General features: G+C 40.9%; 1 long non-coding RNA gene across 3 annotated transcripts in view; it reads right to left on the reverse strand.

The window, feature by feature from the left end:
• Nucleotides 1–27,020, reverse strand: part of LOC122466089 — a 171,556-nt gene that overhangs the window by 21,104 nt on the left and 123,432 nt on the right. For all 3 annotated transcript variants that reach the window (XR_006291332.1, XR_006291330.1, XR_006291331.1), the window contains exon 3: nucleotides 18,682–18,792. This is a non-coding gene — a long non-coding RNA (uncharacterized LOC122466089). The remainder of the gene's footprint in view (nucleotides 1–18,681; nucleotides 18,793–27,020) is intronic.

Consider the following 27,020-nt stretch of genomic DNA (forward strand, 5'->3'; position numbering starts at 1 on the left):
GGCAGGGACCCTGGAGTTTATTCTCTCTATAAAGCACTAATGTGTATCTAAAGTAGTATATATACAAATATTAAATAATAAATATAACAAAATAATTTTGTTTTTCCACTTTGTTTGGCTAAGCTTTGTTAATGACTAAGGGTTCCGTCCTGCAAAATGCTGAGACAATGAAAGCAGAGTTCTCTCAGCTGTGGGCTGAGAAAATGAGATTTCATGGAGAGAATAATGTATGCACACACAGAAATGATGCAAGCCATTACAATAATGCAGTTGTCAAGGTAGTTTCCCCATGATATAGTAAAGTGGAATACAGACCCAGACAGATTTTTAAACAGTAACCATAAAAGCCTTACTTCTCGCTTTTGTGTTAAGGATGCCTGCATTTGTCATTAGTGCAGCTGCAGTCAAATAGGGAAATGAAAATTAAATCAATCCCTAATTTGCCTGAACACTACAGCCAGTGATAGGGCGCTATGCTGTGCGGGGAGAGACTCTTGTTGAGCTCAGAGAGGGAACAAGCCAGAAACACTGACTCACTACAGCTGCAGAAAATGCTGAGATAGCAGCTTGCTCCTGAGGAGCAGAGAGCGCATGAGGTTACAGAGCAGTCAAATGAGTAGTAACAACAAGGCTTGTTACAGTATTTGTGTTCTGTAATGCCCTTTGGATTTACAGCAAATCGTTTCCAAGACATAAAACACACTATTTCCACACAAGGTTTTTCATGGGCAATTTTTGGTTAAACTTGAATTCTTTCCAAAGGTTCCCCCCGCCGCTGGCATGTAGATTTTGCAAATACATCTCTGCTTATGTAAACTCATTCCAGGTTAAGAGTTAGGCCAACAGAGAATGCTTTTGAAAATCCCAGCCTTAAATGCTAAACACATTCATGTTATGCACTTTGAGTTTAAACCTCTCAACAGCCCTTCAGGATAGAGAAGTTTTATTACATCCATTTTGCAGAGCGGGAGTTGAGGCACAAGGAAGTTTAATGACTTTCCTAAGGTCATATAGGAATTCCATGTGATCCCAGACTCGCAGTCTTCTGCTTTAGCCACTGATTTTATATGGCCTGCACTATTATAACAGCTGAGCATCTGATTGTCTTTAATGTAGTTATCCACCCTGCATGCTGAAGTAGGGAAGTATTTTACAGGTGAGGAACTGAGGCACAGAGAGACTCTTTGTCTACACACAACAGTTGTATAATTTGAACTCTCTTTATATATAGTTAGAGTGGTACAACACCCACTGACCCTCACCCCCAGTGTCATATGGGTGCTTATACTAGCATAGCTTGTTCCTGTTTGGAAAGGGGATAAGCCATACCAATCTATGGCAACTTTACACCAGTATAACTGCATCCATGCGAGTGGCTGTAGGATACCAGTGAACCTATATCAGTATACACACACTAAATCTGTGGCAGAGAAGGGACTTCACCCCACATCTCCCAAGTCAATGTCCAAATCACTGGACCGTCGTCCTTCTCCTGTACATACTCTTAAATGTGACCACTTTTCCTGTACTTCATGTAAGCTAACGTGGATATTTCAAGCCCTTCTCTCTGTTCCAGTGATACAAGAGCCAGAGTCTGATCTCATTTATACAGGTATAAACTACCAGTTAGGGTGACCAGACAGCAAGTGTGAAAAATCAGGACAGGGGGTGGGGAGGATAATAGGAGCCCATATAAGAAAAATACCCAAAAATCGTGACTGTCCCTATAAAATCGGGATATCTGGTCACCCTACTTTAATGCCACCAACTTCAAGGGAATTACTCTATATTTACACTGGATACAATAGCTGAGGTCAGAATCTAGTCCACAAGTATTCAGATCCAGAATGGATTACAATATAAAGTTACATATGGAGTTACAATATAAAGTATGACTTCAAAACTGTGGACATTAATTGCAATAATCTAAAAAACATACATCACCTCCTTGTCTTTTTTTAGTGCTTTTTTCTCTCCTTCCATAAATGACTATTAATAATACAGCAGGTACAGGACTGTCTGTCCTACAATATATCATCATCATCATCATCATCATGATGTGCAGTTTTAATATCAGAACATTTCAAAGTAATGATAAAAGTAATTACCACCAAGAACAATTACGGTCAACATGCAAATGTGTTTTTCAAAAGTGTCATTAAAAGAGGTGTACAAAAAACATTTCTCCTAAAATTTGTTGAAGTATGCTCCTTTTGTGTTAATTTTCCCATTATCTCTGAACAATCTGGTTTTATTTACACAATGCTTGTGCAAAGCAATTTTTAATCTCACATATTTGAGAACTCAAATGCTTCTTCCTAACTGCTGCCTCTTCCAGTCCTCTAAATACGGGTTACATTCATCCAAGCAGGGAATGAAAACAAGATCTGAGTTCATCTGGCATTGAATACTGCCGACTGAATTCAATCTACAAAGTTTAAAAAAAAAAAAAAAAAAAAAAAAGCACAAAACATTTGAACTGAGCAAATCCAAATAAATGACAGGTCTTGTGAGCATTCTGTGAGGAGAAAGAGGCTAAATTAATCAAGTAAATTATACAACCCTTGAATTATTTGCTCAGCATTAGTCAATACATATTTCAAGCTATAGTACTTTAGAAGTGACATGAAGCTCATTATATTGCTAACTGTCTATACGATCATGTTTCACATTTCTTTTTCTTAGTTTATTCTTTTTCCAGGTTGAAATGTTGTACCCAGACACCTTATCAGTTAGCCTTGGGGGAGTCTCTCTTTGCCATTCAGAACTATGGTAGGGGAGACAGTGCCAACATGCTAGGAGGAGCCATAAGGAGGAGGGAAAAAAGCCATTGTCAAGCCTCTTTCTTATTCTCCTTTCTCTAATTAGCATTCAACAAAACGTTTTCATCAGATCAACTGAAACCCTACTGTATGATTCAATCCACATAATGTTGCTCATTGCACTGTCAAAGTTCTTACAGCAAGAGGCTGAAATGTTGCCACTGGACTGCTATGAAAAGAAGAAAAAGGATGTTAGAGAAGCACAAAGGGCTTTAAAGGGAAAAAAGGATTCAGTGTTTCAAACTACGGGTGTGCATCTCCCGGGGTCTGTGTAATTATGTGCCGAGTGTCACCTCACAGAGCTAACCCCACACATTTTTCAGGAAGAAGCAAAGATAACGGTGAGCCTCTGATGCTCTCCTTAACATTATCTCACTTAGTGATTTACTAAGTAAAGAAAGAAATCAGAAATTGTTTCGGTGCCTTAAGAAACACAGACGAGCATGTCTCTTCAGCAACATATCACTGATAGCCAGACTGAAGTGAATGCAGTAATGAAAGATTATGAGCCAGAAGCCAGTTAAGGTAGTTTTCTTATTTTCTGCTCTCCATGCCACTGTTCAGCTGCTGCTGAAGACTAGCCCTTCCTTTCTTGTCTGTAACAAAGAGTCTTTCACAGGGAGGGGCTCTTCTAATTCAAGTGCAGAAAATCTTTATATTCCATTTAAAAAACCCACCAACATCCCAGCCAGTTGCTTTGGTTTTGTGTAACTGCTTATTGTGCTTTCAAAGGAAAGAGTTGTCACTATAGAAACTGCCACATCACATGGTATTACAGAATACCTGTTTAATGAGACATTTGTATTTCTTGCAGTCTATAGGAGACATACACTTCACCAAGTAGCATATCTATCGGTTTTACTTCTTAGCTGTTGATTGGAACTAGAGAATATACAACCAGTACCACGGCTTTGTTTATTTTTTTTAAAAAAAAATTCTTTTGCATCCAAGGGAGATGCATGTACAAACATATCTGCCTATTTCAACTGCATCTTATTAGCAACGTCAATTCTCCTAGCATTGTGGAAGCTTTGAGATTATAGAATATGGATAGAGAGGAAAAAGAAAACAGCAAATCTGCTCTTAAACACGCAATCCACAGTTTATTTGGGAGGAACGAGGGGATCATGAAGCTCTTTATTAGCTACATAATCTAGCACGTCCCACTGTGATGACAAATAGTCTTAGTGGAAACCTGTCTGTTTAAAAAATTATATATTTTCCTAGACCTGAAGGATAGTAAACCTTGCCACACGAAAGACTAAGAACTCACACAAACAGCTGATGTGCAAAATACTATGCTTATTTAATCTCAGTAAATCACATTCAGAAAAAAACAGTAAACATATCCCAGTACTAACCATTCACCTGTAAACCATGATAATCTATTTTTATTTAATTATTTCCACTACAACAGCAAAAAACCCTGATTTTAGGTGAGCACAAATCAGCTAAGCAATTGTACCCTTAGAAGTCTGATAACTACAAAGCCAGTAAATAGTCTCCTTTTTCAAGTGTTCATAGCAAAGCACTCAGTTTTAATCTTTCTTTTAAAGCTTTTTCCAGAAAAAGAGAGAGGAAGGTCTCCGAACATATAAACTTCTCCCACTTCACAGGGTGGAGAATTGCTTGTGGAGATGGCTAGTGCCATAACCGCTTTTTTGCCCAGGATCAGTTTGTCTCTCAAATTACTTTTCTGTCCCTCAAAGGATAATTCACCAGGGCTTTGGAGTGGAGCCCGGAGCAGCTCCGAAGCAGTGGAGCTGCAGGTTTTTGCCTGGAGCTGGAGCGGAGCCGGAGCACAGCTCCAAAGCCCTGTAATTCACGTTATGTTCAAAGCAGCGTGCTCCCTGAGTTTGCTACTCTCCAACTCAAGATTGCCCCATTAATCCCTTAGCCCACTCCCTCGATCCTACACCCTCCCTCGCAGCATCTTTGTCTTCCAATCCTCTATCTGTTACCTGTGTCTCCAATTACCACCCTACTTCCATCCTTTCCTTTCCTTCCAAACTTTCTCAAATGCACTGTCCACTCCCTCTCCCTTTGATCCATTACTATCTGGCTTTTGCATTTACTCCAGTGAAGCTTCCTTTACCAAGGGTACCAACTACAACTTCTTAGCCAAGTCTCAAGGCACAGTTTCATCCTTCATGATCTAGTTACTGCTTTCAACACACTTACCACTCCTTCCTCCTAAAAACTCTCTCCAACTTTGGCTTCAAAGACTCTATGGGACCAATGGTTAGGCTCACCAGAGCAGCATCTAACACATCTGAATGGGGACCAAGTTGATTTCTGCTCCCATCTTCCCTGAGACCACTGGGGGCTAATACTAACGCAAAGCCAGAGTCTTGTCAGTGAAAAAAAAAAGGTTTCACATGTACTCTTGTTTCAGAGACAGACCAGTTCAACTCTCTGGAGCCATAGATTTTTAAACCAGATCCCTTTCTTATACACAGCTTTCTCCTCCTTATGGGAGAATCATTGTTTACTGCACTCTGAGCTTCATTTGACAGTGACATGGTTCCTCACAACATATTGTAATTGAGAGGCTCACGTGTTAATCTCTTACTGTAGGAGTAGCGTTGTAACCTTCTCTCCACCAAACACTGGCTGGAGGCTTTGTACCCCAGCATGCACACACACTAAATATACCCCTAATTAAGTCCAAGTCCTCTAAAATGATTCAATGTTAATCAGCCGCAGAAGAATTAGCTTTGGTAAGAGAAGCCTTAAGATTGGAATGAATTACAAAATACACAGATCCCTGGATTGGTACCAAACATTACTTCAGCAAAGCTATAAGCCTGTTTTGAGTCAGAAACAGTGTAAATCTTTACCCACTACTATAGACGGTCTCAGAAGTTACATGGGTGTGTGTCAGCTCTGCCTTGCGTTCAGATGTCTATCTACTGATAGAGCTTAAAAAGTAATTTTAAAAGGGGAATCCTCTTCCACTGAGACATGTTTAGTGGGGTCCTTCAGGGATCTGTTCTTGACCCAGTGCTATTCAATACCTATCTGAAAGAAAATATAAAATCATTGCTCGTAAAGTTTGCAATTGCACATGACACACAAGTTACTATTGATCACATGGTAAGCTGAGCTCACTTGAACAAACTGCATTTTAATACATCTAAATGCAAGGTCTAAGAACCAAAAATGTAGGGCACATTTATAAGATGGGGGAATCAATGAAGCATTTTGGAAAGCAATGACTCAGAAAAGGACTTTGGCATCCGGCTGTATAATCAACTAAACGTGAATTCCCAGTGTGATGCAGTGGCTAAGAAAGTAAATATATAAGCAGAGGAATATCAGGTAGAAATAGGGAGAGGTATACAGCTTTCATGAGACCATTAGTGGAATAATGTTACCATTTCTGGAGTCTACCTTTTAAAAATGATGTTGATAAAGTGGAAAGGATTCAGAAGAGAGCTACAAGAATGTTCTGAAGTCTGGAAAACTTGGCCTACAATGAGAGATGAAAGAAGCTCAATCTATTCTGTTTATGCAAGAGAAGATAAAGAGGTGACTTGACCATGGTCCACAAATACCTACAGGGGGAGAATATTACTGATAGTTGATGGCTCTTTAATCTAGCAGACAAAGGCATAACAAGATCCAATGGCTGTAAAATGAAGCTAGAGAAATTCAGACTAGAAATAAGATGCAATGTTTTAACAGTGAAGATAACTCATCATTGGAACAATTGACCTAAGGATGAGGTAGATTCTCTGTTACTTGAAGTCTTTAAATAAAGATTGACTGTCTTCCTAAATTATACACAATAGCTCAAAACAGAAATTAAGGGCTTGTTGCAAGAACTACTTGGTGAATTCTATAGCCTGTGTTATGCAGGAAGTCAAATTGGACAATTATAAAACAGTCCTTTCTGGCCTTAAAATCTTTGAATCAATATCACCAACCTCTGCTGCAATGTGAGAAGAAATTATTTAAGCCCACATGCTTCTCCAAGCTGAGCACAGGAAATACAGGCTCACAAATAAAAATGCCATTAGGAAACAGACAGAAGGCAGCAAGTTAGGGAAAAGCAACAGCAGCAATAACAAGGGAGGAATCTAGGGATGAGTGCCAGGCCTGCCTACTTTCTCTGTGATTTCCCCACTAGATCCTAGGGCTGCTACCCAGGAGTTCCCATGAACCCTCAACAACTTCTTCCTCAGACCTTCTAGGACAGAGTGTTCAAGCGACCTGCCCCCTTGATGAGAATGATGAAGAAGATGAAGAAGAAGATTAGCAGCAACCACCACCAGCACTGGTCACTCTCTCACCACTGCAGTCATCATTGCTTCAGTTCCAGACCATCAGCAGATTCCTTCAATGACTATTGATTTGTTGCCTCATCTTGTACTTGCCATTATACTACCTATCATTGTCACCCATCTGCACTGCCTCATCAAGCCTTTCATTCCCCTGATCCTTATTCTCCCCTTTCCCTTCTTCCCTCTTCCTGTACCCTCCCATTATTCCTTTTCTCCACCTCTGGCTGGTTTCACCCTTCCAATCTCCTCTGTCCTCATTTAGGACCCCATCCTGCAAGTACTTAAGCACAACTTTATTCACATTAGTAGGCCCATTGACTTCTCATGAGTAGATCTCATGGATCTGGCCTAAATTTACAAATTAAGGCCCTGATCGTGCAACAAGCTCCATGAGAGCACATCCCTATGCCTTCAAGGAGCTCCACTGACTTCAGTGAGGCTCCATTCAGGGGTGTGCCTATACTGAGTTTGCAGGACTGGGACCTACACAAGCTAAAAAACCACAACAAATGAAATTAAAATTCATGAAAAAACATAGAATATAGGATAGAGTAAAAATAACTGGCCCTGGTTATATGTCAAAGCGAAAAATAGGCCAGAGCAAAAACAACAGGCCCGGGCTATATATCAAAAGGGGAAAAAAAGCCAAGGCTACACAAATTTGAAAATAGGCCTGGGTTTCAAAATAAGAGATAAGCAAGAAAGAAAACAAGGTTTAATAAATAGGCAAGAGTTAAAAATCATCCAAAAATAGAAAGCAGGAATTGATCAAATTAAAGTAAAAATAGTTAATAATAAAGAACCAAGTATCAGTGACCGTATTGCAAATAGCGATATTTAACAGAACTAAGGGCTCAATCCTGCAAAGACTTACACACATGAGCAACTTGTTGCAGCTGAGTAGTCCCACTGAGGTAAACAGGGCTACTCTTTGAGTAAAGTTAAGCATACTCATAAGAGTTTGCAGGATGCAGGCCTTAGACTGTGAGCTCTTCAAGGCAATGATTGTTTGTACAGCAATGTTTTGCTGGCACCATAATTAATAGTGAAACAAAAATGAGTAGTAAATACATTTTACAAGGCTAGTGTATGAGAAGGTAACTGTCAGGTATGAGAAGGTTGGCTAGAAAATGTGTGCACAATATCATACATTCTTATGAAGTGTTATCAGAAGAAAATCTTCTCTACATTAGAAAGGTTGAGATTTCAATTTTCTTTTACAATTGATGTGTATTTGTATTTGGTTTCTGACTTCTTACGGGACACATTCATGAATCTCTCTAATCAGACCATAGCCTAACACTTCCTGGGACAACTTTGCATGAGCTGTTGAAGTCTTCCATAGAGATTTCTCAATATTGATCAAATTCAAAACAGAATGTTGTGCTCACAATTCCTTCCTGGACAATATAATTACTGTACATTCCTGCGTGTTTGTAAGTGGCACTCACAAATTAGCTTCTATCGTATGAGTGTCAAGTGATCCACACTAAAGAAGAGAGATTGGACATCTGGGTTATGCTGAACTCCAATTAGAATGTCTGTGTGTGTGTGTGAAAGATAATGGTATCAGCCATTTGCATCCATGTGTTTGAAATCCATAGAGCATCTTTCCGCAATTAGAAGTCTAGTGGCCAGTTTCTAGTAATCTGGGAAAACAGGATACTTGATACAAATTATGACAAGAGACAGCTTATAGTGTGGCTTCTGTTCACCTACACTGATAATGGAGGTTGTTAACTGCACCTCTGCACCACTGACAGAAAGTCACCCCTTCCCCGGGCAAGGGCAGGTGGTGTTTACACTACTCACCCTCCCTGAGGGTTTTTGCTTCTCCATAGCAGCCTCACTGGAGAAGGCTCCTGGGGAACATGCTGTGTGAGTGCATTCTTCAGCTGTCCTGTCCATATTTCCCCCTCTCTCACCAGAGCTACTCAGTTTAGAGGCTGCATTGGCTGGAGGCTAGCCTCTAGCAGCTCAGAGGTTGTTGGTGCGCTGTGCCCCTGCAACCCCTACCCAGACTGACTTTCCATCACCAGACCCATTGGCATCTGTCACCATGCCCTACAGCTGAATAATAAGGCCTTTGCCTCCAAGCTCTCCATTTGCGTCCTTTGTTCTCCACAGTATAACCACCATTAGAATCCTGCTCCTGCATTCTTTGTGCAGGCTGAATTCCCATGGGTTTCAATGGGAGTTTTGGTTATTCAGGGCAGGCAGGATCTGGTCTAAAGTTAATGATTTGGCTACATATTTCCAAGTCATATTTGGACATTAGCATATTTTCCCCTTTATGTTCAATGCCCAATACTCAATGGGAGTTCCCTATGTACATCATGAAGAGAGCATATACTCTGCATGGCCATTCATTCCATCTGAATTGTTATGGTTATATTACAGTTGCACCCACGATGTTTTAGGGGCTGCACATCCACATATCCCAATCCATTCCCACAGTTGTGTAAATGCAACAGTGCACTTAGCTAGGCAGGGTTATCCTTTAAATTAAGGTTTTGTTCTCTTCGCTTTCCTAACAAGGCAAAAATTAAAAGTCAGGTACATAGCAACTTTTCCTTATATTGCTTATGAAAATAGCTCGGGTTCCATCCGTTTCTTCAAAAGTGTTTTGGGAAAAGCACTGACCGGCAACCTCACTCTGTTCCACCACTTCAGACCATCAGCCAGCTCGAATCACACAGGGCTAGACTGTGCCCACTCATGTCTGTGTGCATCAAGTCAGGGAGAGGCATAAGGAACCTCCCGTTTTGCATCCTTTGACAGCACCAGGTAACAATGCAAATTTTGTCTTTCCCTGACTGCCGACAGCAGCACTAGAGCTTTCTACAGTGGGTGAAAAGATGTGGAAAGCCCAGCTCCATTCAAATTGTCTAGCAGAGCTGGTATCTTGCAAAGGAACGCTGCCAGCAGCCTCACAGCCTTTGTGCTCCAGGTGGCATTCAGCTTGCCTAAGGCACAAAGCTTCCTGGAGTTCCCACTATGGTACTGTGCCTTTTTTACCCCTCCCCTCCCCCTCTACCACAGGCTATGTCTTCAAGGCACTAATTAGCCCACCGCATGATGAGTCAGAGCATAGAGGTCAGCATGTTGTAAAAGCAGTATAAAAGAACGCCAAAAAACTTGATCTTTGATTTAACCTTTAATTAAAAATATTTGTATGTATACATCTTCTCTCATTGAATTTTACTGGCCAAGATACAGCAAACTAATTTGCTTACTTAAAGTGAAGCATTAAAAATCAAAACACAAGAAAAGCATATGGGTGCTCTTAGGGCAACATGTCCTTGGCCTGGAATCACAGGACACAAAGAGAAATTATGTATCATCTTTAAAAGACAGTAACTTATCAGTAGAAGTGACAATAACTACAACTCAACAGATAGGTCCACAGAGACCAGTATAGATAAGGGAAGAGTAATATGAAGGACAGAGGGCATTAAAAATACTATTAACATAAATAGAGAAATCTGATTGAGGTATTTGATAATAGGAAAGGGAGCCAGGAATTCCTGAGTTCTAAGACCAGCTTTGAAATTGACTCCTTGTACGGGTTTGACAAAGTCACAAACTCTCTGTTGATGTTAGGGTTTTATACAGTCACCCATCACCAAAGATTCAAGCACCTTCCAGGGGCGGCGAGTTATATGGGCCTGTGGTGCCCATGCTCCAGGAATATTCAGGGCCTGGGGGTCTGGCTCCACCAATGTTCGGGGCTAGGTCTCTCCCCCAGCTCCACCTGCCACCCCTGGACAATTTAAAAGGACCCAGGGGGGCCCAGCTGCTGCCGCCACCACCACCGGCAGCGCAGCAGGGCTAAGGCGGCTTCCTGCCCGCCCTTGCTCCACACCACTCCCGGAAGTGGCCAGAACAGCCCTACAGCCTGTTGTGGGGAGAGGGGGGTTCCGCATGCTGCCCCCCCCCCAAGTGCCAACTCCACAGCTCCTATTGGCCAGGAACTGTGGCCAATGGGAGCTGCGGGGGCAGTACCTGCAGGCAGCGGCGCATGGCAACCCCCTGCCCCCCCCCCACCTAGAAGGTGCTGCCAGAGGGGTGTGTGGGACACTTTTGAGAGCCACCTAAGGTAAGCACTGCATCCCTCATCCTCTCCTGCACCCCTGCCTCAGCCCAGAGCCTGCACCCCAAACCCAAACTCCCTCCCAGAGCCTGAACCCCTTCCTGTACCCAAACTCCTCCCCAGAACCCCCACCCCATCCCATACCCCAATCCCCTGCCCCAGCCCAGAGCCCACACCCCAAGCCTCCTCCTGTACCCAAACTCCCTCCCAGAGCCTTAGGCAGGTGTGTGTGGCGGGGGAAGACTTGGACCCATTCTGGGCACCACCAAAAATTATACAAACCTGCTGCCCCTGGCACCTTCCACATAGCAATAGCAAAGTCCCTTGTGGGTTTCTGGGAGTTTCTGACATTTCTCCTTTTGAAGGTAAAAACTCTACTTGAGATAGGAAGATGCAGCTGCTGCTTTTAAGATTTGTAAGGGTTTATTAGATGGAAGGGGGAGTCAGAGGGACCCTACTTTTCTTTGGGGATAACACTACTCTTAAGCCTCACAGCAGGGATGTTTGAAGGATTCATTCACATTTGTAAATCACCATGCATTTGGAAAACACTCTGTAGTATTTTTCAAAACTAAACAGCAAAGGCAGAAGATTGGGAAAGTTCTAAAAAGAAACAATCATTTAAATATAATAAACAAGGAATTGGAAATTGGAGACGAGATCAGTCAGCATAATGAGTTTTACAAATAGGTACAGAATAGGCAAAGGATAAAAGAATCCATTGGTTTATTTCAAAGTTATCTCAGAGAAGATAAATCAGGAGTAAAAATACCTCTGCCATTTCTTTATATCGGTTGCTTTTTAGGATAGGGACTGTATTCCAGTGTTAGGAAAGTACATGAATATATTTAGATAATGATAATAGTAATACACCTAGAATGTGGTGATCTACCAAAGCCGGGGATCAATATTTTTAAGCAATGACCATCAGATAACAGGATTGACTCTGAAAACTTAGATTTTCTTAAAGTAGACATAACTTCAGGTCTGGTAACATGCATGCAGGAACGTTAAAAATGTGAAGGGGAATAATGCGCTAACTGATATTTTTAAAAGTTGTCAGGTTTTGAGAGTGATTTCCTATGTCTGGAAAACAACAAACATAAGAAAGGTCAGATACAGAATTGATGGAAAAAACTTTTTGAAATCTGAAATTTTTTGACCAGCTCTAGTCAGGTATTGGACCAGAAAACTAGAAATCACAGTGTAACATCTGTTCTTCAGAAAATCTTGGAAACGATCCAAAAGGCACCCTGGACATGAAAACACGCACACATGCGCACACACACAATAGTGTGGTGAATACCCCCAATACCCAAGGTAAAGCAGGGAAGTTTCTAGCACCTATGATCACATCTCTAATATCTTTCATCCTAGTTTCTCAATCCAGTCTCTAGCCTGTGTAACTTTCATCTGTAATGCTCCAGTCCAGTCCTGTATTGATGGACTGTACAGAGCTCCACTGAAGTCAACAGGCTCCAGATAGGTGCAAGGGCATGCTCAACATGGCTCTCTTTGCAGAATCAGGGCCTAATTTCCCCAAATCTTTCATTCAGCAAATTAACTTCCCACCTCCACAGAGAGGAGATCATGATAAACTGAAGGCTTGTCTACTGTGACAGGGTCGGGCCAGAGAGTAATACAAGAGAGAAATAGAAGGCAGATATATTAGCCCCAGGTTAAGTAGGTCCCTTTTCCCTGGGTAAGGTAACAGGAAGGTTCCAGAAGAATCAGGAACCTTCTGGAGACAATTAAGACAGACAGGCTGATTCGAACACCTGCAGCCAATCAAGAAGCTGCTAGAATCAATTAAGGCAGGCTAATCAGGGCACCTGGGTTTAAAAAGGAGCTCACTTCAGTTTGTGGTGCGTGTGTGAGGATCTGGGAGCAAGAGGCACTAGGAGCTGAGAGTGAGAACGTGGACTGTTGGAGGACTGAGGAGTACAAGCATTATCAGACACAAGGAGGAAGGTTCTATGGTGAGGATAAAGAAGGGGTTGGGAGGAGGCCATAGGGAAGTAGCTACACAGGGAGTTGTAGCTGTTGCACAGCTGTTCCAGAAGGCACTCTAGACAGCTGCATTCCACAGGGCCCTGGGCTGGAACCCGGAGTAGAGGGTGGGCCCAGGTTCCCCCCAAACCTCCCAACTCCTGGTCAGATACAGGGGGAGTTGACCTGGACTGTGGGTTCACGAAAACGGCCAAACTGAGGGCTGCCGTGAAGCTCCAAGGCGCAAGACCCACCAAGGTAGAGGAGGAACTTTGTCACACTACACATTGCTTTAGTCCGCACCAGAGGGGTGTAAATTTTAACCTGCACTAGTGTGTCACACACTTAACTGGCCCATATGGACCTTGCTGGTGCACACTAAAAATTCCCTACTCTGTGAATATAGTCCTGTTTCAAAATCAACTCTGTTAGTGAGCACTAGGGAACCTTTAGTGAAAGCCAGAAGGAGCCATGTGGGCCAATTAGCGTGCAACATGCTAATACAGACTAAAATTTACACTGATCTGGTGCAGACTAAAGCACCCTCATTTGCAGGAGTACTTTGAAGAGTTTATTGTCAGGGTGTCTGAGAGAGATTCAGTGGATGTTATGGGCTGAATTCTGCCTTCAAACACTGGTGTACTCATTGCAGGTTCCACTGATTTTAGTGGGATTTATGTACGAACATCTGATGGAAAAACTTGGTTTTATATATTTAAATTTTTCAAGAGTATTTGATAAAATTCCACAACAGAAATTAGTGAGTAAAATAGGGACTAGAAATATAAGAAGGTTATATGAGATTAAGACTGGGAGTACCCCATAGGTCAGTTCTGGGATCCCTGTTAATTTATGTCCTATTACAATAAATTAATAAATAAGGACCAGATTCGGTGAATCCACTTGAGTAATCTCATTTAAGTCAATAGGACAATTCACTGGAGTGAGGATTACTTATGTGAGCAAGGACCCTTGCAAAACATTTCAACCCAGAGCCAATATTAAGAAATAATGCAACCATCCTCTGGAGTATTTGTTCTGTTTAGGTGCCTGGACTGGCAAATACTAAAAGGAGTCAAAAGCATTAAAATATTACATTAGGAGAAAGGTAGTGAGTTAAAGATGATTATTCTGTATTTTGTATATTCAATACAATAGCCATCCAGCACATTGCTCATGAAAGGTATTTGGGATTACTATAGGAAAAAAGGTCAAAATCAGCAGCTCAGTGAATAGTTGCAATAAAAAAGGCAAGATAGATATTTGATTGTATTTGCACATGTATCATATGGAGGGGAAAGGGTGATATTTTCACTGGTAGAATTCATTTGTATTACACTCCGCTTGGATAGCTGGTTAGAGATCTGGACCCAGATTCAAAAGGGTATTTAGGTGTCTAAAGATGCAGATATGCACTTAGTGGGATTTACAAAAAGCACCTAAGTGAGGTAGCTGCCAAAATACCTGTGTAAATTTGGCTCTTAGTTAAAATAGAATATTGTTGCCTTGCAGTATTAGGTATATAAGAACATACTGGACTAGATGGGCCATTGTTCTGACCCAGAATCCTGTCTCCAACAGTGGCCAATACCTGAGCTTCAGGAAGAGCGTACAGACCAGAGTAATTTTGGAGACACCCACTCCTGTCTTCCCCTCCAAGCCTCTTACAGTCAGAGATTTAGGGTCACCTGAAGCATAGATTCCATCCCTGACCATTTTGGCTAATAGCCATTGATGGATCGATCCTCCGTGAACTTATCTAGTTTGTTCTGAGCCCAGTTTTACTTTTGACCATCACAACATCGTATGACAATGAGTTCCATAGGTTAATTGTGGGTTGTGTGAAAAAGTATTTCCTCTAGTTTGTATTAAAGCTTCTGCCTATTAATTTAATCTGCTGACTCCTGGTTTTTGTATTGTGGGAAAGCATAAATAACACTTCTCTATTCACTTTTCCCAAACCGTTCATGATTTTATAGATCTCTGTCATATCCCCCATTAATCATCTCTTTTCCAAGCTGACCGATCCTAATTGTTTTAGTCTTTCCTCGTGCAGCAGCAGTTCCATACCCTTGATCATCATTGTTGCCTTCCCTGAAACTTTTCCAATTCTACTCTATACTCTTGGAGTGAGTCAATCAGAACTGGACCCAGTATTCAAGGTGTGGGTGCACCATGGATTTATATAGTCCCATTGTGATGCTGGCAGACCAGGTGCCAGCTCATGCCAGAGCCCCAGACCAATTCATTTGAGAATTAGTATAGATCAAAGTGATTGGTAAATGTATGAGAGTGTAGTTGGTGTTTAAACTTCATTGAAACTAATGGGGTGTTACTTGCATTGTTTTCCTGTATCTGTATCCTGTAATAATGCAATAGCAAACATTTACATTGTGTAAACCCCTGTAATTAAATAATCCATCAAATGAGAAAGAAACCTTGTGGAATGCAGATGAAGAACTTTAGCAGAAAAGTCAAAGTATTTTAAAGTAAGTGATCATTGTGCATGATGATCAGAGGTCAAAGACTCAAAAAATGCATTCCTCACTCTGTCATCAAAGGATAAGCCCATGTACTGACACCTAACAGGGTGGAATAACTGAATGAGAAGATGGAGATCCCCAGAGTTATTTGGGTAGACCTGAGAGACTTTTGGGAGACTGGCAGATTACTACATCTATGCTACCATTTGGAATTATAGACTGTGACTCCCATGTACATATAATTTGCCTGCTTTAACCCCTCAATAACTCTCATATCACAAAGTCCAGTTTGTCCGGGTGGCAAGATAGACTGGAGAAGCTAAGAGGACTTTCTGTGACTCCATGGTAAGACTGGTATAGTGATCCAAGAGTTCACATTTGTTACTGATTTGGTGAAATCTAATTATAGAATGTACCACCAGTTTGGGGTGTCTGCCCTGTGGTAGACACTCATGGTCACGTGAGCCACTTCAGACTACATGACAACGATTATAATATTTTCTCTCTCTTTCTTAATAGTTCCTAACATTCTGTCAGCCTTTTTGACTGCTGCTGGGCATTGAGCTGACATTTTCAGAGAACTACCCACAATGACTCCAAGATCTTTCTTGAATCGTAACAGCTAATTTAGAACCCATCATTATATATGTATAGTTAGGATTATTTTTTCAATGTGCATTACTTTGCATTTATCAACATTGACTTTCATCTGCCATTAGTTGCCCAGTCACCCAGTTTTGTGAGATCCCCCTATAATTCTTTGCAGTCAGCTTTGGACTTAACTGTCTTGAATAATTTTGTATCATCTGCAAACTATGCCACTTCAGTGTTCGCTCAGTTTTCCAGACAGTTAATGAATATGTTGAACAGCACAGGTCCCAGTACAGATCAATGTGGGATACTGCTATTTACCTCTCTCCATTATGAAAACTTACCATTTATTCTTTCCCTTGGTTTCCTATCTTTTAACCAGTTACTGATCCATGAGAGAACCTTCCCTGTTATCCCATGACTACTTAGTTTCCTTAAGAGCCTTTGGTGACGGACTTTGACAAAAACTTTCTGAAAATCCAAAAATCACCCTCAAAGAATTCTAACAGACTGCTGAGGCATGACTTCCCTTTACAAAAGCAGCGTTGGCACTTCCCCGACATATCAGCCACATAAATGAACAGAATAATTCTCTTCTTTACTATAGTTTCTACCAATTTGCCCAGTCCTGAAGTTAGGCTCACCTTTTTTTAAAAATTGGTATTAGTTTAGCTACCTTCCAGTCATCTGGTACAAAGGCTTGTTTCAGCAATTGGTTACATACCAGAGTTAGTAGTTCTGCAATTCCATTTTTGAGTTCCTTCAGAACTCTTGGATGAATACCATCTGGTCCTGGTGACTTATTATTGTTTAATATACCAATTTGTTCTAAAACCTCCTCTATTGACACACCAATGTAGGACAGTACGTCAGATGAATCATCAAAAAAGACCAGCTCTGACGGAGGTATCTCCCCCACATCCTTTGCAATAAAGACCAATGCAAGGAATTCATTTAACATCTCTGTAATAGTCTTGTCTTCCTTCAGTGCTTCTTTAGCACCTTTGTCTTCTAGGAGCCCCACTGGTTGTTTAGCAGGGTTCCTGCTTCTGATGTACTTAAAATTCTTACTATTAGGTTTTTGCATCTTTAGCAAGTAGCTTCTCAAATACTTTCTTGGCCTTCCTAGTCATACTTTTACACTTAACCTGCCAGAGTTTGTGCTCCTTCCTAGTATACTTATTAGGTTTTGACTTCCACATTTTAGAGGATGCCTTTTTGCCTCTAATAGCTTCCATTACTCTGCTGTTTAGCCATGATGTCATTCTTTTGATCAAATAGATTAACCAACATGCCATCATGTTTTAAGATTGAGTCCTAAGGAAAAGTTACAGGTGTTTGGATTTATTCTTATTGGAGAGCAGGGAGATCACTAAATTACTTTGAGGTACCCTAATTTAAAATTTTCAAAGTTATCAAAACTATTGACAAAAGTGATTATGATAAATTGTTCAGGTGGATGAAATATGCAAAAACAATCGAAGTGTAAGAAAATGAGCTCTAGCTAGGACACATCAATGGAAATATGTCACACAAAGGATAACATACTGAACAAAAAGAAAAGGAGTACTTGTGGCACCTTAGAGACTAACCAATTTATCTGAGCATAAACAAGTGAGCTGTAGCTCACGAAAGCTTATGCTCAAATAAATTGGTTAGTCTCTAAGGTGCCACAAGTACTCCTTTTTCTTTTTGCGAATACAGACTAACACGGCTGTTACTCTGAATATTGAACAAATGTATGTGTGAGTTACGGGAAGGAGCAAGCAAAGAAAAATCTGCCTAAGTAAGAGAAAGAAGTGATTAAAGACTATTGTGAAAAACAAAAAGGTAGATCAGCCAAAAAGTATGCAGCCATGACAATGCAAATGGCCTTTCCCTTCCTGAACCAGATACCCAAAAGCCTGTACCAACCCATTACCTTGCATCCTTTTAACTGGATCACTAGTGCTATGCAAATGGAAATCCAACCACTTTGTTCTCTTCACTTGCCCTGACCCCAACTCTTGGATTCCATATAATTAATTGAATTGAATTAATCCCTCTTTATAGCAGGAGCTGAAATATTGCCCATTGGGGATTACTTTGGCTTTTCCTCTCTCATTGTAAGATTAGCTAGCATGTCTTCACAGAAGACTCATGACAAAAAATGCTATAAAAATTACGAAAGCAAGTAAATGAATTCCTGGACTGGCAGATTCGTGTGCAGACAACTGTACCATCACTTATTGTCATTAACTGCACTGATGTCATAGGCAGTTGTAAAATCTCTTCAGTTTCACAGGCAAAATGCTTTTGGCAATCAGAGTACAGGTATTAATGCCAAAGTATTAAATGAAATTACTTCTTTAGATCTACAAACAGTTCTGCTCAATTAAAAACATTACTATATTTTAAAAATGTGTTGAAGCACATACTTTGGGGGTTTTAGCTTGCAGGTTCAACGTGATCTTTGCTCCTTACTTCCCATGCATTGTTGATTATCATATGCATTTTGTATCGCTGAAAGCTTGAATAAAAACATTTCCCTGAAAACAAAGAGAAAAATACCATGTTATTTCTTCAGCACTTCACAATCCGCTCATTCTCTTTGGGAAATCCTCTTCATTATTATGCAGCACAAATCCTATCCAGCATGCAAACCCAAGCCTGTAACCCTTGTATCAAAAGGAACATAAACGCTTAGACCTGAACTCAAGTTTGTTTTGGTTTTTGATTGTGGGATCACCTCTGTGGATGCAATACAGTTATATCCTTGTGCCCACACCAAATCTGAGTTACAGTATGGTTGAGGTTGCAGGCCACATATCAGTGGTTTGTCTTTAAAACCATTTTAGTTAAAGACTAAAAACAAACCTACCAAGCTCAGAAAATTCAGAGATAAGTTAACCTTACAAGAACACCAAACTCTCTCCTAAAAAGCCTCACACACCACACAACAGAACCACTAACCCAGAACCTATTGTTGGATCATATTAAAGACGTTCTGTATTAAAAATCACAAATGAGTTAGATTCCCCATAGTTTAAATTCCAGGGTATTACTAATTAAGAGATCTCTTGGTTTTTGGTACTGTTTCTGTCCCTCTCTGTGTGAAACTTGCAAGCTGCTAATTGTGTTAGTACATCCTAAGACAGAGTCTGTTCTCAAAGCAATTCTTTGTAACAACAACTACTCACACAGAGAGAGACTCAAAGCAATACTCTGTAACAACAGAAACAGCACCCAGAGACTCCCCACCCTTTTGTTGTATTCATCTCGCTTTGTTAACAATTGTGATTAAAATAGAGACAGAGGATGTATGTGGATGGATGCTTGGTGTGGATAATAACTGAATGATCAGGGAGGTGCCAGCCTAAGAATCCAGTGTCCATCGGCCAAAGAAGGCGTCAAGTGGAAATAACCAGAGGACCCCCGGAGGGCAGACTGGAATCCACCCAACAGCCTCAAGGATGGGAGAACCAAAGAACAAGATAACATCTGGCAGCACAGAGCCATCAAGAATGTGCCATCCGCTGACTGATTCAGCAACAGCATGATGAAGCAATTCCCATAGACTGGCATAGGAAGAAATTCCTATCAAAATGGACTCTAGAAAGTAAGAAATTTGGGGTCTGATTCTGCAAACCAACTTCCAGGAGCATCAGACGAACATCTGACAAGGCCCTGGTCCCTCCTCATGTCCAGGCCACCTGGCCAGTGGCTTGGCATGAGCAACTCTAAGGCTGGTAACTATGATAACAACCTTGCAGAACCTCTCTCTCTCTCTCTCTCTCTGTGTGAGAATAAATATGAAATTGAATGGAATGTTATAGCTATAACTAACTGCTTACTATGATTCTTTCTTTCTGTATTCACAATAAATGTGGCATTATGCCTTTTCCCCTTTTAAGAAAATCCTGCTGGTTTTTATTTTATTGGTATAACACTATCCTTCCAACAAAGCCCATTGCCAACTGTGTCCACATATCTATTCAGGGGACACCATCATAGGGCCTAATCACATCAGCCACACTATCAGAGGTTCGTTCACTTGCACATCTACCAATGTGATATATGCCATCATGTGCCAGCAATGCCCCTCTGCCATATACATTGGCCAAACTGGACAGTCTCTACGTAAAAGAATAAATGGACACAAATCAGACGTCAAGAATTATAACATTCAAAAACCAGTTGGAGAACACTTCAATCTCCCTGGTCACTCCATTACAGACCTAAAAGGGGCAATTCTTCAACAAAAAAACTTCAAAAACAGACTCCAACTAGAGACTGCTGAATTGGAATTAATTTGCAAACTGGATACAATTAACTTAGGCTTGAATAAAGACTGGGAGTGGACGGGTCATTACACAAAGTAAAACTATTTCCCATATTTATTCCCCTCCACCCCCCACTGTTCCTCAGATGTTCTTGTCAACTGCTAGAAATGGCCCACCTTGATTATCACTTCAAAAGGTTCCCCCCCCACCCCCGCTCTCCTGCTGGTAATAGCTCACCTTACCTGATCACTTTCGTTATAGTGTGTATGGTAACACCCATTGTTTCATGTTCTCTGTGTATATAAGTCTCCCCACTGTATTTTCCACTGAATGCATCCGATGAAGTGAGCTGTAGCTCACGAAAGCTTATGCTCAAATAAATTGGTTAATCTCTAAGGTGCCACAAGTACTCCTTTTCTTTTTGCGAATATAGACTAACACAGCTGCTACTCTGAAACCATTCATTTTAAAAAGTCATCAACTACCTTAAGTTTTTTAAGAATTGCTTTCTTTAAGAAACTCGTGGCGGGGGTGGTCCCCGTGTTTATAGTATCAGAGCTAGACGTTTGACAGAGCAATTTAAATATCTGTAAGGCAATCAAAGGGGTTTTGGAGAGGCACAATAAATAATGGCATAGGTTACCTGTGTAAAGCCTTTCGAGGATTTCTTCTGGTTTTTTAAAATCCCCGTAGAGCATGGATTGCTGTGACTTTTAGGAAGTGTGTCAGACTTGCAGTTCCCAGGGGCCCCCCCATTTTGCAAGAGCAGTGAAATCCCACTGCCTGCTATAAGAGCAAGAGCCTAAAGCTGCTTTTAAACCTTTGAGTACAGAAAAAAAATATTCAAGTATTTCTTTCATATCTGGTATCAGAATTAATGATCCCTAATTAGTAGCTATGAACACCTCCAATGGAAAGAGGTGGATATGAAATGGATAGGCGGCTTGGAAAATGCTGTTTGGAATGACTAAGATAGACTGATTGAAGGTTCTGGTGCTTACCTTCTCAGAACCCGTGTTTGTTAGGCCTTAACAGATCCCATGTGGTGTGTTTAGACTTTATCGAAAGCACGTAAATTGCTGCATGCATTAATCTCACTTATAATATCTGAGGGGTAGCAGTGTTAGTTTGTATCCACAAAAACAACGAGGAGTCCGGTGGCACCTTAAAGATTTTAACAGTCTTTAAGAAGCCACCAGACTCCTCGGTGTTTTTATAATATCTGTAACCTGTGCTATAGGGGAATACTTGAGTGTTTGTTCTGTAACTGCAAAAATGTTTGCTCTGAAACTGTAAATCCAGTCAGGAAAGAAACATCACCAAGTGTGAAATACCAGTTTCCAGCCATAAGGAGGGGTTATTGCCAGACCATCAGGAAGGCGTATTGAATCTAAATGGGCCATTGTAAGTAATCAAAGAACAAAGACTTTGTTGATTGCTCCTGGCAGACCCATGAAGAATGGGGAAATGCAGAAGCATTCATCCCATCACCTTGTGGCACCTTAGAGACTAACCAATTTATTTGAGCATAAGCTTTCGTGAGCTACAGCTCACTTCATGGATGAAGTGAGCTGTAGCTCATGAAAGCTTATGCTCAAATAAATTGGTTAGTCTCTAAGGTGCCACAAGTACTCCTTTTCTTTTTGCGAATACAGACTAACACGGCTGTTACTCTGAAACATCCCATCACCCTGGCCTTGAGGGAGATGGGAATAAAAATCCCTTACCAGAAGGCATTAGGATCTTTTTATGCTCTTTGGACTTTAAGGGGCAAAGATTCCTTAACATAAACAAGAGATCCCCTGGATTAACCTGGGTTAGCCCAAAAGGATTTATAGAATTGCCATATTTCAGCAGCTCTATCACTATTTAAAAACTAAGACTATCTCATTTGTATGACCAGTTTTAACCTTGTAAATAACCCTCTGTTCTTTTTCTTTGTTAATAGATCCTGAGTTAGCTTATTATAGGTCTGGCTACAAGCACTGTCTTTTGTGTGAGATATAAAGGTGCAAGATTACTTGGGGTAAGTGATTGGTCCTGTAGGATTGGGAGTAACCTGAATATTGTTGTGATCTTTGGTGTAAAGTCACCATCTACCACAGAGTCAAGCTTGCCTGGGTGGCAATGTAGAATGCCCAAGTGGACTGTCTGTGACGCCATGTTAAGGCTGGATAGTGCCCAAGGAGTTTACATGTGTTACTTGGTTGGTGAAATCAAAGTATAGAACTCACAGCCAGTTTGGGGTTTGTGCCCTGGTTCTTAACAATCTGCCCCGAGTTTGGTATTTTCACTTGTGAGCCACTCCAGACAGCATGACTTCAATTATATCCCTTTTCACCATATATCCCACAATGATCTTGCCTGGTTTACAGCAAAATCTCAGCACCTCTCTAGCTAACAATGCATTTAATGGAATAAAATCATATTCTCTCATTATTACGAACCAGAGCTCATGAAAATTCCTATTATAATTGTGCAGTTATTGTGTATTGCTAATTGACCATTGTATTTGCTTATGAGCAACAATGACACTGATTGATGTATGGATGCTATACGAGGACACTTAATCACAGTATTTGTTTTCTTATAGAAAGTCAGCACAAATAGTAAGTTATGGCATTTTATGTCATTACTCATTTTGCCCCATCCTAGGTGCTATTGACTACAAGCATATTCATACTGAAGAATCAGCTCATCATCATAAAGCAATTTGTAGTCACAGAAAATCACTTTATTCATTCCACATTCTTGTGGTGCGTGTGATATAAACTATCAAACAATTGATCTAGCTGCTAAGTATGAGCAGGTCATGATTCCTATATTCTCAATTTATTATTACCTGCTTGACGAGGAAGGCCTTTGGGTAATTATTTCTTTTTGCTTTTTCCAGCATTACCACCAGAAATACTATCAGTATAGTACAGAAGGTATTTCCATTATAAGCCTCTATTTTCACCTGTCTGTAACTTTCCAGATAAACAGCATGTCAAATGAAAATATATTTTTATTTTCATCCCAATGGTTTATTCCCGCATGCGAAGAATTGTTGGTAAGATTTCACAGAAACATAAAAAAGCATTTGCAGCAGTTAAGATACTTTTCAGCCTTTTTTGTTTAAAACGCACTTAGCTAAATTAAGATTGTAACTTTATTTTTAAAAGATTAGCTTTGATTAAACAAGGTTAATGATTCCCCTATAGGTGATGGTTTCATTCTTTCTGAGCAGTAAAGGGTTGTAACAAATTTCTGAAATTCACCAGATGCCTTAGTAAAAGAACATATGGTATTTTGACATGTGTATTGCTGGAATCCTGGCTCCATTGAAGTCAATGGTAAGACTCCCATTGACTTCAACAAGGACCAGAATTTCAGCCAGTGTGTTTTGCAGGAGCGTAGCCCCGGGTAGGCCTGGATGGGTAGTGGCCCACCCACTTAGCATCAAGGCTCACCCAAAACTGAGCAGGGTGTAGTGCTGCCATAGGCCTGGAGTGTCACTCGGGCAGCTGAAATAGAGGATGGAGCTATGCGCCCGCCTTTCAGAAAGCTACACGCCGGCATCTGCCTTGCCATTTTCTGAGCTGCCCCATGTGCATGCCCAGCTTGGCAAGTGAGGCCTTGTGTTTGGGGGCACTAAGGCTAGGAAGGAGGTGTAGGATTAGGGGAGAAGCTGAGCTAGCACAGTCTCTCTTTGCCCGTCCACCCAAAAGTCAGGGCCCACCCAAATTTCCACTCATAGCTATGCCACGGGCGTTCTGTATCACATTGAAGAGGTGACCAATTGGCAACCTTTGGCCAACTAACAGCCCAGCGTTCTAAAACGTGGCTTAAGTCTGTCCTCTTCTTAATACAGAAGTGCAAATGGGGAAGGGTACAGGTCCCAGAATATAATGCTCTGAACAGAAAGCAAGGTAGAAAAAGGGAGTGGTAGATTAATGAAAAAGGGCAACGGGAGATGGGTGAGCGGATTAGAGAGATTGAGAAATGAGAGGGGGAAAGGTGCATGGAAGAGAAAGAAACAAAGAGGGAAGACTACAATGTAAGAGATTTGACAATAGAAATAGATCAGAAAACCAGAGCATGGAAATTGAACATACTTCTAAGTATCAAAAAGGAGGAAAAAAATAAAAATGAGAGGGAAAGAATGAAAAAAGTTATATCATGAAAATTAAAGAGGGATGAAACAAGAGTAGTCAGATTAAAAAAAATCAGCTAAATATTTTGTAATGAATTCATATGACAGAACAATTAGCCTATGGAAAAAAAACAGAAAAGTATGAAGAAGGGACACCAACGTGAAGAGGAGAAAGCAGACTGAATGCAGCAAAAGAGCAGATAAGAACAAACCCCAGGAGTGGGCACAGCACAGGTGGTTACATTTTATTCTGTTACATAAAGTTTGATATTGAAATATTACAGCAGAATGCACATAAATGGTTACAACTGTTTATCATGTCAAGGGATAGGATTGTGTAAAGGAGGTGGGGGGCTCTAGAGACTTGAGATGTTGTTTCCATAGTGGGGGCAGATCTGCTGTAGAATAAAATATTTCGAATATGGAGGTGCTGCGGTCTTGCTTAGGTTTATGTCAGTTTCCAGCAGAGTACCTGGAACCCACTTCAAGTTTAAGGGTTTAGGTGTGATTTGATTTTTTTTTTTTTTTTTAAAAGAGGAGAGAGAGAGAGAGAGAGAAACAAGCCACTAGCCAGTCTCTCTAAACCAGAATTCCAGATAAATACCAGCTAAATATTTAATATTTTGCATAAACTTTTTGTCCTAACCTACTGACCGCTATTCCTACCTACATGCCTCCAGCTTTCACCCTGACCACACCACACGATCCATTGTCTGCAGCCAAGCTCTGCGATACAACCGCATTTGCTCCAACCCCTCAGACAGAGACAAACACCTACAAGATCTCTATCAAGCATTCTTACAACTACAATACCCACCTGCGGAAGTGAAGAAACAGATTCATAGAGCCAGAAGAGTTCCCACAAGTCACCTATTACAGGACAGGCCTAACAAAGAAAATAACAGAACGCCACTAGCCGTCACCTTCAGCCCCCAACTAAAACCCCTCTAACGCATTATCAAGGATCTACAACCTATCCTGAAGGACAACCCAACACTCTCACAAATCTTGGGAGACAGGCCAGTCCTTGGCTACAGACAGCCCCCCAACCTGAAGCGAATACTCACCAGCAACCACATACCACACAACAGAAGCACTAACCCAGGAACCTATCCTTGCAACAAAGCCCGTTGCCAACTGTGCCCACATATCTATTCAGGGGACACCATCACAGGGCCTAATAACATCAGCCACACTATCAGAGGCTCGTTCACCTGCACATCTACCAATGTGATATGTGCCAGCAATGCGCCTCTGCCGTGTACATTGGGCAAACTGGACAGTCTCTACATAAAAGAATAAATGGACACAAATCAGATGTCAAGAATTATAACATTCATAAACCAGTCGGAGAACACTTCAATCTCTTTGGTCACTCGATTTCTGATCTCAAAGTGACTATCCTTCAACAAAAAAACTTCGAAAACAGACTCCAACGAGAGACTGCTGAATTGGAATTCATTTGCAAATTGGATACAATTAACTTAGGCTTGAATAGAGACTGGGAATGGTTGATTCATTATCAAAAGTAACCTATTTCCCCTTGTTTATTCCTCCCCCCCCACCACTGTTCCTCAGACGTTCTTGTTAAACCCTGGATTCGTGCTGGAAATGGCCCACCTTGATTATCATACACATTGTAAGGAGAATGATCACTTTAGATAAGCTATTACCAGCAGGAGAGTGGGGTGGGGGGGAGAGAAAACCTTTTGTAGTGATAAACACCAATTTTTTCATGGTCTGTGTGTATAAAAACATCTTCTGTATTTTCCACAGTATGCATCCGATGAAGTGAGCTGTAGCTCACGAAAGCTTATGCTCAAATAAATTGGTTAGTCTCTAAGGTGCCACAAGTACTCCTTTTCTTTTTGTCCTAAAAATCTCATTAAATCTTCTCAACTTCAGGAAATTCCATCTTGTACTACAGTATTTTCTACTTATACGACCACCGGCTCCCAAGTTGTCCCTTCTATTTTAGTCTACATGCTGCCACATATAAACCTGGGGACACAGTGCTGTAATAAAGTAAGGCAGGTTTAAGCCACTCAATATAAATTAGGTGTGACCCTCACACTGACAGAATGCCCCTTTATGCAAATTTGGGCAAACCAACCATAGTCCTATTTTAGATGATTTACCTTTAAGAGGGGAGACAGTTAGCGTTTAAAATCAAATTTGATATTTTTGTCAGACTCCAGGAAATGTTAGCTCCAGTTTAATAGAACAAAGCACATATGGCATGGTAACAGAAGTATATATAAAGAAATAAAGCATAATGTTTAACAACGATAATGAAACTTCGTCGTCTTTTCAGAGCTAAGGTAGCGTATGGAAACAGCCTGTCAGCAGCCTGGTACAT

This window comes from Chelonia mydas, chromosome 5 (genome assembly GCF_015237465.2).
Source record: "Chelonia mydas isolate rCheMyd1 chromosome 5, rCheMyd1.pri.v2, whole genome shotgun sequence".
Taxonomy (NCBI): domain Eukaryota; kingdom Metazoa; phylum Chordata; order Testudines; family Cheloniidae; genus Chelonia; species Chelonia mydas.